General features: G+C 36.3%; 1 protein-coding gene across 1 annotated transcript in view; it reads right to left on the bottom strand.

The window, feature by feature from the left end:
• Positions 1-11,065, bottom strand: part of NCOA2 (nuclear receptor coactivator 2) — a 406,774-nt gene extending 395,709 nt beyond the window's left edge. The window contains exon 1 of the mRNA XM_031946275.1: positions 10,890-11,065. The gene's annotated coding sequence lies outside the window, so the exon portion shown is untranslated. The remainder of the gene's footprint in view (positions 1-10,889) is intronic.
• Positions 11,066-12,895: the final 1,830 nt, after the last annotated feature.

The following is a 12,895-nucleotide window of genomic DNA, read 5'->3' as shown; positions in this document are numbered from 1 at the left end:
TAATTGGGGGAGAATACATTATAGGGAAGCTGAGGCTTGGAAAGATATTTTGGTTTGCTCTTCACCTCTTTAAGGAGTAGAGCTCTAGAGAAGGAATTGATACACCTTTTCATAGATAAGGTAGGATTAATTTGATTAGGGTTCCATAAGTAGAAAAGTGGGGGGCAGAGGGATGGGGAAGGAAGGTCTTTGGAGTGTGAGTACAAGAACAAAGCCAGTGAGTCAAGTGAAGGATGGCTGAGTCAGCTGCCAAGTGAGTGAGACTCTCACCAATCAAAATAGCAGGGCTCCAGGGCAGAATTGTGTTAGTTTTGTTTTTCTTTTAACTAGAATATAAATTCATCTGATTTAGTCAATTTAAATCAACACTTATTAAAAGCTGACTATGTGTAGGAGTTGGTGTGAGGCCCTGGGGAGGATACAAACTCTGGGAACTTCTGGCAATTAGTATAACTCTTAAGAATAGGAAACTGGTTTAATTGTTCTCTAACTCCCCAGATGTCCAGTACCTACTACATAGAGGCTCAATAAATATTTTTTTTGATTGAGAAATTGCATCCATTGAGATAGATAGGCAAAGATAGACAATAGAACTTTTTTTTCTCCACTAAGGGAGGAATCCTCCTTCAGGTGTTAGCCCTTCATATCCTTAAGGACAAATTTCACATTCCTTTCATTCCCAATCTTTTCTTTAGACTAAATATGCCCAGTTCCTTCCATTGATCCTTATATACCATGGTCTCAGCGCCTCTCCTTATGTTACTTCTCCTCTGGAAACTATCCAGTTTATGAATGTACTTAAACCGTGGGGCTCAGAACTGGACATAACACTTCATATGAAATCTGACAAAGGCAGAGAAAAGTGGGCCTATCACTTCCATGTTCTTGAAAGCTATGTCCCAAGTAATGCAGTAAAAAACAAAATTAGCTTTTTTTGTTTACTTCATCATACTGCTGACAGAGAGACTGAAGTCCACTAAAACCACTAGATCTTTTTCAGAACAACTTGCATTTATTCATGATACCTCCATCTTATACTTTTGTCCTAAAGTGCAAGAGTTTACATTTACCTCTACTGAATTTCATCATAATACAATCAAACACTATAGCCTGTCAATCTCCTTTTGGAGTCTAACTGTGATTTACAAGATTAGTTATTCTTCCTACCTCTGTGTCATATGTAAATGAAATGAGCAGAGTGTACCTTTATCCAAGTCATTGATAAAAGTATTAAAAAACAGTATAGGTCTAGACACAGATTCTTGGAATATTTCACCTGGAATATTGACACTGAACCATTAACAACTACATTTTGAGTATGACCAAATAACCATCTAATTCTGAGTTTATTCAATTATATTAACTAATCCCTGACAGTCCATTTCCTCTATAAAAATAGCATATTATTTTATCAAAAACTTTGTTAAACATTTAGATAAAACCTATCCACAGCATTCCCTTTATCTATTAGTTTAGTAATCTTGTCAAATAAGAAAATGTGATTAGTCTGGCATGATTTATTCTTGATGACCTTGTGCCAGCTCTTGGTAGTCACTGATTTCCCTTTCTCAATGTTCCCCAACCATCTCTTTAATTATGCACTCTAAAATTTCTCAGATATTTTTCACTTTCTTTTTTTCTTTTTTCTTTTGTTTGTTTGAATCTTGTTAAAAAAAAAAAAGAACAATATGGAAATGTTTTACATGATTGCACATATATAATCTACATCGAATTTCTTATCTTGGGGGAGGAGAGGTGGATAAGATTTGGAACTCAAAACTTTTTTAAATGTTAAAAATTATTTCAACATGTAATATTATTTTTTAAAAAGAAATTTTAAAAAAATAAGTGAAGCTCACTGTTCTACAGTTTACAGAGTTTATTCTCTTCCCTTTTTGAAAATTAGGATAATGTTTACCTTTCTCTAATTTTTGGCACTACTCTTCTATTTTCCATAATCTTTCAAATATTACTGATATGTCCAATCCAGCACTCTGGTTATTATTCCAGGCTGCTCCTGCTTCTACATATTACACTACCTAAGTAAAAAACTTTGGCGTCAAAAGACCTGGATTTCTTCTCCAGTTTTGCTACTTACTATCTTTCTGACTTTGGACAATGGGTATGGCTACATTATATCCACAGCAAGGCTTAGTGCTTCTGTTTCTTGTGCTTTAAAATATATATGTGTGTGTGTGTGTGTGTGTGTGTGTGTGTGTGTGTGTTTATCCTTTCCTGAAAGAGGGATGACTGTCTCAAGATTGGAGTACCCAGACAACGTGGGAGACTGACGGATACATCAAAACTACCTAGATCATGCTAACAGATGGAGGCTCAGAGCCAGTGGTAGCGATAGTCCAATCTGGTGGGGAACTAGCCTTGAAGAGTGTTCTGACTGACCCAGTTTGGCAGTGAATTATTGACCACCGGTTGAGATTAATAGAGATGAAAGGTAGCAGCCCATCCTTTGTCTAAACTAGAGGTGCCCCATCCAGAAAAGAAGGTTCTCCAAGAACAAAAAGGATTCTTGTGACCATGAGGTACTCTTAGGGTACATGTGTTCTTTGCATGTGTTTCAGTACTTTGCATTTCCCCCAAGAGACCTCATGTGTATGTCAGAGAAAGAGTTCTCTCCTCATTAGAGGGAAGATTTTTGTACCCATCACTTTAAGTTTGAGTCTGCTTTCTTCAAGGGCCAAATTTGTACAGAGGGAAGAGTATATATCCTGGTTTGGGGTGATGTTTTTATACGTCTGTATCTTCTCAGCAAATTTCCCTTTCCAAAAGATAATTTACATCAACTGGCTAATCAGTATTGGGGAGCACACTGGATAGGGATTTGTAAGTGAAACTCTTGACCCCATAATCTCTTAGAGTCATCCCTTAAAACCCTGCATCGAAGTAAAACTGGCCCTCTGGGGACTCAACCTTTCAGTGGAGTTTGGGAAGAGTGAGCACAGAGGAGGCCTATATTGTGAGCCTAACAATGAATAAACTAACTAAAGAAATTTATCTGAAAGTCTGTATCAATTTTTCGGTTATTCAGCTTTCATTTTCAGAGGCAATATCTTGATCTAATACCCATATTGTGGGTATTAGGTTAATTCACTAATGGCAGGTTCTATTTTCTAGTGAACTTCAATATAATGATGTACTATACCACATGGCTTAGTCTGGAAGATTGGAGTTCAAATGCTGCTTTATGCTCTTATTAGCTGTGTGACCCAATTTATCTCTGCCTAAGTTTCCTCTTATAAAATGGAAAATTACAGCACCCACCACACAGTGATGTAGAGAGAACTCAGTGAGATATTGTAGAAAGCAGTTCATAAATCTTTGGGGGCTACATAAATGTTAGCTTGGATTTTCAGGAATCACCCACCAGATACTTAAAAGTTTAGCCAAGTTAGTGATAGCTTTGACGAACTCTTTATAATTGTCTCATTGTTTTTCTTTATACCAAGAGCTATCGTTTTATCCTGGATTTCTCTGAGTGAAGCTGAAGTGAAGGAGGTTCTGTTGCATTCTATGTATGTTGTTAGTTATTAGAGAAACTTGAGCCTTTCAGGATTTATCAGACCTCTAGCTGAGGGGGTTGATTTTGGGGGATTTTAATATAAAGCTTTTTAATTGGGGGTATTTCATGTATAAGTCCAGGATGATAAGACAACTTTTACTTCTTTTCTAAAAATAAATAATGAAGAGATCAACCAATAAGATTGTGCAGTCCGGAAAGAGAGTTTTGAGGGTAGGAAAGAGGAAGGTTCTTGCTTAAGGCAGTTTCAAAGTGAGATGACAATGAGATCCTGCTAGTGGGTGGTTTTGGGTCCCCGCCAAGAGAGGGCCTGGGGCACCCAGTACTCAATCCAATGCCAGCCAGAGCAGCAACAGATTTCTGACTAGTAGAAGTGGAGATGGGGTTAGGGATGGTGGCAGGTAATGGTTACAGGCCTTTCACTTTCTCTGTTGGTCTCTTCCTCCCTTTTTCTCAGACTATCTTCATTTTCATATTTTCCCCTTTTCCTTCCCTTTTTGGGGCTTTAACCAGGCATAATATGGAAGTGAAGTTGTTTTGTTGTTTGCTTTTTAATTACTATTTGTTACATTATTGGATTCTATTTTATGTTCTCTGTTCTTAATTTCCCAGGTCTTCCCCTGCCTCCCCTTCCATTTATTCTTCAGTTACCGTATCCTGTTGCAGGTTACTTGAAGATAAAAAGTATTCTAACTCTGTATATTTACTTTTGAAATAGCTACTGCAAACAAAAGTTGCCTTTTTATATAGCCCTGAAGTAGTTTTTCTCTCTGGTTGGTGACCCTTGATTGAAGTAGGGCTCCCCACCCCTGCTTTGTTTATAAGAGCCTGCTCCTCCCCCCAGCCCCTCCTCCCTTCTCCAGCCCATCATGGAGCAGACCCCAGAGAACCAAAATGTCTAAAACTGAAAAGGAGATACAATTAAAAGTTCATTCCAAAGGGATCCTTTTCTTCTTCTTCATGGAAATTATGCCCTGATTATTAAAGCTTTCTTGAGTTAACTGATTTTTAATAGTTTTCAGCTACAAAATGTCTGAGGGATTACAATTAAGTGGAATCTTTGGCAATGCCTTGTGCTTATATGCCAGTAAATCTAGAATAAATGTTTGTTGATTTGAGTGGAACTAAGATTCTGGGACAAAAGAATGGACTTTGAAAAGTACTGTACAATAGGTGAAAGAAAATAGGGAGTGGAAAAAATTTTCCAAGCCCTCAAACCAATTTTACCCAAATTATCTTTGCATTTTGGGTAAGAATTTCTCTTATTTTTTATTATTGTTGCTTAGTCATTTCAATCATGTCCAATTCTCCATGATCCCATTTGGAGTTTTCTTACAAAACTACTAGAATGATTTGCCATTTCCTTTTCCAGATCATTTTATAAATGAGGAAACTAAAGCAAACGGGATAAATGATTTGTCCAGTCACATAAATAGTATTCATCTGAGGCCAGATTTGAACTCAGGAAGATGAGTCTTTCTGACTCCAATCCTGGCACAATCCACTGTATCTCGAAGAATTTCATTCTGTGCACATATGAAGCCAGATCCTATTCTGGTTCTCTATGTTTTTTTTTTTATCTTTGTACTATTTTTGTTCATTAATATCTGACTCTTCATGGCCTTGTGGACCATACCACAATTTTCTTTTTTTCTCCCTTCTCCATCTCATTTAATTAATTTGTTTTTAATTTTTAAGCATTTTATTTAAAATTTTGTTCTAAATTCTATTCTTCCTTTTTTTCCCCTTCCCTTAAATGGTAAGTGATCAGTATATATTATGCATGTGCAATTATGTAAAACATATCCATGTTAGTAGTCATTTTGTACAGGAAGATGTGAAAAAAAGAAAAAAGGGGAAAAAACATCAAGCTTTAGTCTGTATTCAATCTGTACTTCTTTCTCTGAAAGCAGATAGTATGCTTCATCATTAGTCCTTTGGAATTGTCTTGGATCATTCAATCATAGAGAATAGCTAAGTCATTCACAATTTTTCATCTAACAATGTATATATCCTCCTGATTCTGTTCACTATATAGTAGTTCATGTAAGTTTTCCAGGGTTTTCTGAAATCATCCTGCTTTTCATTTCTTATACTACGATAATATTCCATTACAATCACATGCCACAGCTTGTTTAGCCATTCTCCAATTGATGGGCATCCCTTTGATCTTCAAGTCTTAGCCACCACAAAAGGAGCTTCTAAAATATTTTGTACAAATAAGTCCCTTTCTTTTCTTTCTTTCTTTCTTTCTTTTTTTTTTTTTGACATTTTTGAGATGTAGATTTAGAAGTGGTATTAATGGATCAAAGAGTATGCACAATTTTACAGCCCTTTGAGCATAGCTACAAATTATTCTCCAGTATAGTTGGATCCGTTCAGAACTCTACCAATAGTGCCTTAGTGTCCCAGTTTTTTTACATACCCTCCAACGTCTTTCATTTTCCCTTTTTATCATATTAGCCATGCTGATAAGTGTGACAACCTCAGAATTATTTAAATTTCCACTTTTCTGATCAATAGTGATTTAGAGCATTTTTTCAGATGACTATAGATTGTTTTGATTTCTTTGTCTGAAAATTGCCTGTTCATATCCTTTGATCATATATCAATTGGGGAATTTTTATTGTATTTTTTATAAATTTTACATAGTTCTCTATCTATTTGAGAAATGATGCCTTTATCAGAGATTGTTGCAAATTCCTCTCCATCTTTCCTTATACTTTTGGTTGCATTGTTTGTGCAAAAATTATAGTTTTTTTTCTGACAAAGATAGGGAGTAGATTGCCATTTCCTTCTTCAGATCATTTTACAGATGAGGAAACTGAGGGAAACAGAAGTTAAATGACTTACCCAGATTCACACAGCTAATAAGTTGGTGATTTAAACTTAGGTCTTCCTGATTCTAGGCCCAGCACTCTATATACTGAGCCATCTAATTGTCTTCAGTGTGCTCTTAAATGATGATAAAAAATATTCAAATACTCAAATGGATCCATAATCTTATCAATGTAGATGCTCCCTCCAACAGTGCAGATGGAAATCTACCTATGCCTGTCCATCTTGTGACTCGTGTATATCTTTCTACAATTTTGTCACAAGAGATTTATTTAATATGCTGTAAATTCTTCTTTTTTTCCTCTTTTATGACTAGCTCATTTTCACTTTCTAGCCACATTTTCCTGATGACTCCTGTTTCTGTTTTCATTCTTTCTAAATCTCTCTTCATTTATGTGTTGCAAACTGCTCATACACTCATTATGCAAGGGTGATATTGAACAAATCAAATGCTTTAGCCAAGAAATGTTCAGTCTCTAAACCACAGCCTGGGAGAACTATCTTACTGAGAATTCATCACAGATCCATTATGATCAGAAGTCAGGTTTATGAAACTTTAGCCAATGAATGGTTTTGCCAAGGATGAAGATGCAGACGGCAGGTTGTATGGTCCTAAGTCTCAGAATCTTAAAGAGCCTTAGAGACCAACTGGTCCAACCTGGATCTCTTCTACAACATACCCATTAAGTGGCAATCTAATCTACATTTGAAAAACCACAGATTAGGGAAACCTGCCACTTTCCTAGATAGCCTAATCCACATTGTTGCTCAAGTTATTTTGGTTGTTTTAGTGACATCTGACTCTGCATGAGGTTTTCTTGGTAAAGAAACTAGCATGATTTACCATTTCCTTCTTTAGCTCATTTTATAGAAGATGAAACTGAGGCAAGCAGGGTTAAATGACTTGCTCAGAGTCATACAACTAGTAAGTGTGGAAGGTTTTTAACTGAGGTTTCCCTGATTTCAGAACTATCCACTGAGACACCTAGCTGCCTTACTTTGGGATAGCTCTCATTGTTAGCAAATACTCTCTTCCATAAAGCCTAAATCAAGTTCTTTGCAACTTTCACCACTGCTTTGAGTTCTGTCCTATGGGACCAAAGAGAGAAAGTTTAATCCTTTACATTTATAACAACTATTAATATTCTTTTCATACAAGGTGTTCCAAAAGTCTTAGGACAATTTTAAACTAGTAAACTCATAAACTATTACAGTTTAAAATTGTTCCTAAGATTTTTGGCAGTGGATGGAGCATCCAGCCTAAAGTCAGGAAGACTCATCTTCTTGTGACATCAGACAATTGCTAGCTGTGCGACCCTGGCCAAGTCACTTAATCCTGTAAAAAGATTTCCTCGTCTGTAAAAATGAAGTAGAGAAGAAAATAGGAAGCCAATCTAGTACCTTTGAAAACAAACAAACAAACAAACAAACATACACACATACACACACAAAATACAGCCACCACCAAAAAAACAAATCACATAATAGAGTCTGACGAGATCGAAAATGACTGAACAACAATAAATATAGTTATCATAGCTCCCCAACTCTTCTGTTCCTTAGGCAAATATCACCCTGTTTCTTCAACTGATTCTCTGTGGCAACAATTTTCAAATGTTAGCTCTCAGGACTACTTAACCCTCTTGAAAATTACTGAAGTCAACCTCTCCTCCTGGGAAAGAGTTTTTGGTTTACATGGATTATAGCTACTGATAGTGATTGTATTTGAAATGAAAAAAAAAAGTCAGCATTATTTTTTGACAGTACAGATTCCTCTCTGAAGGGGTCTTGGGAACTTCAAGAGTCTTCATATGCCTTTTTGAGAGCTGCTGCTTTATGGACTGAATTCAAAGTTCTTCATCACCTTAGTTGTTTTCTAGAGAATCTCCCTTCTCCTTGAGTTATTATATTTTATCTCTATCTTTTCATGGCCAAACTCCTGGAAAAAGCAGCCCATGTTGGATTGCCGCCACTTCTTGCCTCCCTCCTCACTTCTGGCTTTTTTGATTTGACTTCTAACTCCAGATCTAAACAAAGTGGTCTTTTCCAAGACTGCCAATGATCTCTCAAATGCTAAGTCCACTGGCCTTTTCAATATTCTCATCTTTTGCTTCTTGACCATTCTGCAACATTGTTGATCCTTCCCCTTCATTTCTAAGTGACATTGCTGTTTTCCTGTTTCTGACATTCATATTTATTGTTTGTCTGACTCAATCTCCTTTCCTGGATCATCAGAGGACCATGGACTTAGACCTAAGTGATCCCTTAGAGACCACCAAGTCCTACTCCCTAATTTTACAGATGAAGAAACTGAGGCATGGAGAGATTAAGTGTTCACACAGCTGGTAAGTGTGTGAGACAAGATTTGAATCCAATTCTTCCTGACTGCAAAACCAGTCTCTTATCTATTCCTGCCCACTACTTATGAGTGTATTTCAAGGTTTTACGCTCTCTTTTAAGCCCCTTTTCTCTTTTGTTCTAGGTAAGCTTATCATGATAATTAGATCAGTTATCATTAAACTGATAATTTAATATCTGATATATTAATATCATATTATAATTTCGTGATATCATAATATGACATCAACAGGATCATATTCTACCAAATATTTGAACCTACCCCTCATCTCTCTTCTGGGCTCCAGTTATCTGTCAGTAACTACCTGTCAGACCTCTCCACCCAGGTGTTACACAAGAATCTTAATCTAAATGGGAATGAGATGCAATTCATTATCTTTCCTCCTGTTAACCCATTTCTCATCTTCACTTCCCTATTTCTTTCAAGAGCAACAACAACCTTCCAATCATTGTTTGTAATCTTGGAATCATTTTCTACTCTTCCCTTCCACCCCCTCTCTTCATTATCCCTCCACATCTAATCAACATTCAAATCTTGTTGCTTCTAAAGTCACAACAGCTTTTACATATTTACCCACCCTTCTTTCCAGGCCTATTGCTATCATTCTCTTGCTGGTCTCATCACCTCCCATTTGGATTCCTGCAATATCCCTCAATAGCCATCTCTGCTTCCAGTCTTTCCCCTCCCAGATTCCTCCTCCTCATAGCCAACAAATGGAAATATCTAAAGCATGGATCTTACCACCTCACTCTTCTATCCATGAAACTTCCACATCTTGCTCTTGCTTCAAGAGTAAACATATAGACTCTTATGTTGGCATTCAAAGCCTATAATATGGTTCATAATGTCACATTGGACTCTCCATCTCAGCCCAACCAGCCTACTTGCCATTCATCATACACAAAAACGCATTTCCTACCTGCAGGTCTTTACAAAGACTGACCGCCCTATCTACAATGCTCTTTTTCAATAATACCTCTGAATCTCCAGCTTTCTTCCAGGTCACACTAAAGTGCCATGATTTAAAGAGGACATTTCATTTCTCTGGTTACTATTGTTGGTATCCCCACAAATTACTCTCTGTAATTCATGGGGTAATGGTCTCCAATTTTTTTGGCTAGTCAACAATTTCATCTTAGGGTTGTTTTCTTCACAGCCCACATTATTAGTAAATGGTACTTTTTTAAACACTAGAATGTAATCTTTTTCAGCGCAGGAATTATTTCCATTTCCCCCCCGTGACCTAACAACCTAGAACAGTGTACATAGTACAAATTAATAAACATTTATTGAATTGAAGCCAAAATTTGCCTCCTCATACTTCATTGTTTCTAGCTTAGTCCTTTTGATCTGTAAAAAAGAAAAGAAAAGAAAAGAAAAAGAGTCTTCCATCTTCTAAGAACAGAGCTGCAGATACTTTAGATCACAGCAATCGATTTCTGTCCTTAATAAAGCAATGAATTTTGAATGAGAGGGTCTGGATTCAAATCTGAGATCTGATCCTTCCTAATTGTTGTGACCTTGGACAAATTTGTCTCAAATTTCCTTACCTATGTCAGCTGGCTAGACAACAAATATTTATTAATCACCTACTGTGTACCAAGCATTTTATTAAGTACTAGAAATATAAAAAAGGAACATTAAAAAAAACTCAAATAAATAAAGTGTATAGGTTGGGGAGAACAGAAAAGAAAAAGTACTAGGCTGGATAATCATTAAAACTCCTTCCAGCCCTTGAATTTATAATGCTATAAATAATAAATTATAAAAAATAAATAGATATTATTTTCAGCTCATATTTCAGACTTTCTAGTTTAGGTAATAACCCTAGGAATGTCACTTATTTTCTCTACATTTGTTTTCTCATTGCTAACAATGAGGAGGGATTCATTCATTCATTCATTTAACAAATATTTACAGAACACGTCTAGGTGCAAAGTATGATGCTAGAGCTTCATAGAGATAATACTATAGAGAGATTCTGTTCTCTTTGATTTTCCCATAGACATATATGGCCTTGGACTCTTGGGTTATCTGGCTTCAGCACCCTCATGCATATACAAGTAATAATATCCTGTTCTCTACAAAATTTACATAGGACTATATGGATGAACTAGCTAAAAAAAGAAATCCTTTTGATTTCTATGTAGTACATACCTTGAACTTGAGAGAGGAGATTCTAAGAAAATAAAATATGCTCAGTGCTGGCTGCATCTTCAGGTGATCTGTCTTTATTCAGTAACAGCTTTTTTTCCCTCTTTCCCTTCAAATATGAAGGGAAAATGGACGCAAAGCAATATAATAAGTACACCCAAGCCTGAAAACGAAAGCCTTAGCAGTCATTCTCGTCTTTACTCCCATACTCAGACTGAAACGAACATTTAACTCCTCCTGCTGGCAAATCTGGGATGCTGCGTATGTTAAAACCTGGCTAAGAATTCCATCTTTTGGAACAATAATAATAAAAAAGCAGGAGCTATCATTTATATAGCATTTACAGAATGCTTTTCAAACATTGTATAATTTTCTCCTTCCAACAACCCTGGGAGGGAGCTGCTATTAATCATTATCCCCATTTTACAATAGGAAACATGTAGATAGAGGTTGACTATCTTGTCTGGGAGTGACACAAGCCACTAAGTGTCTAAAGCTGGATTTTCCTAATTCCAGGTCTAACACAGGATCCACTCACTGAGCCTATGTAACGTAATCTCTCTTTTGTTTTGTTTTGATTTTTCTCATAAGCAAAATGGAAGTGGATGGAGTGCCAGGCTTGTAGTCTGCAAGATTCATCTTCATTTAATTCCAACCATCTCTAATCGTTTTGATCTTGCCACTGAACCCAGATGGCTCTGGAAGAGAAAGTGAGGCAGGTGACCTTGCACAGCCCTCCCTCACTTAAATCCAATTCACTTGCAAGTGATGATATCATCTTCCTGATGTCATAGAACAAAGGACAAACAACAACAATAGTCTCAGATACTCCCTAACTATGTGATCCTAAGCAAATTACTTACCCTGTTAGCCTCAGTTTTCTCATCTGTAAAATGAACTAAAGAAGGAAATTACAAACCGCTCTGGTATCTTTGCCAAGAAAACACAAAAATGAGGGCAGAATTGAAACAATTGAACAACTGGCAAACCTTGAATATCTTGCATGTGTTATGTGCTAAAGAGGAAAATATACTGAATTCAGAGCTAGAAAGAAAACCCAAGCTTGGACCGTGGTTTTGAGATTTACTTGTTGAATGAGATGTCTTCTCCCATCCCTTACAGATTTAAAATTGTTATCTTAACTATGTTTAACTGTATATTGCAAACATTTTATACATATAATTTAATGCAAAAAACCCTATGGGAGAGGTGTTATTATTGTCCTCATTTTACAAATGGAGAAACTGAGGCTCAACAAATGAAGACTTTGGTCTACTGGTATTTTTCTTTGTAAATACTAGGTTGTGGAGCTAAACCATACCTGCCATTTATGTTACAAAATAAAGTCACTGGCCTGTTATTTAGTATTTTTGACTTTTTTCTTCCTTCTTTCAAATTTCTGCCTACCCCTCAAGGAAAATAGGAAAAAAAATGAAATGTTATCATAGTTTTAATCAAGACAGGCATTTATTATATGCTTAGTGATGGATATACAAACATAATCAAAAAGGCAGACTTCTCTTAGGGAACTTTTATTCTAATGGAGAAGACAAGGAAGCTGGAAAGGGAGAAGGGGCCAACAAAGAAATTATTTCTGGGGGACAAAAAAGTCTAAAAAGGCAAAAGCAGACCTAAAGAGGAATGAAGGAGTGAAGCCAGACTCTGTCCTGGATATTTTCCTTGAAATGGAGATGGGGACGTGATGGGGAGGAGGGTGATGATTGCAACTGATCAGTCAGAGGAAAGGATTACAGGAAAAGTGATCTTTAAGAGTAAGAAGGCTACTTCCTCTTGAAAATGGGAGCAAAAGAAATCCAAAAAGATAAAAGTAGAGCCATAGATGAATTTTAACATTCATTTAAAAAATTGTTTTCCAATATTTTCCCTTTTTCCTTCACCTTCCTTCTTCCTAAGATGGTAAGCAATTTGATAAAGGTTATACATGTGCAATCATATAAAACATGCTTAGAAAGATAAAGGAATACACCTGTAGAGTTGGAAAAGTCCTC

This window comes from Sarcophilus harrisii, chromosome 1 (genome assembly GCF_902635505.1).
Source record: "Sarcophilus harrisii chromosome 1, mSarHar1.11, whole genome shotgun sequence".
Classification (NCBI taxonomy): domain Eukaryota; kingdom Metazoa; phylum Chordata; class Mammalia; order Dasyuromorphia; family Dasyuridae; genus Sarcophilus; species Sarcophilus harrisii.
This window is presented reverse-complemented; position numbering and strand designations above follow the sequence as displayed.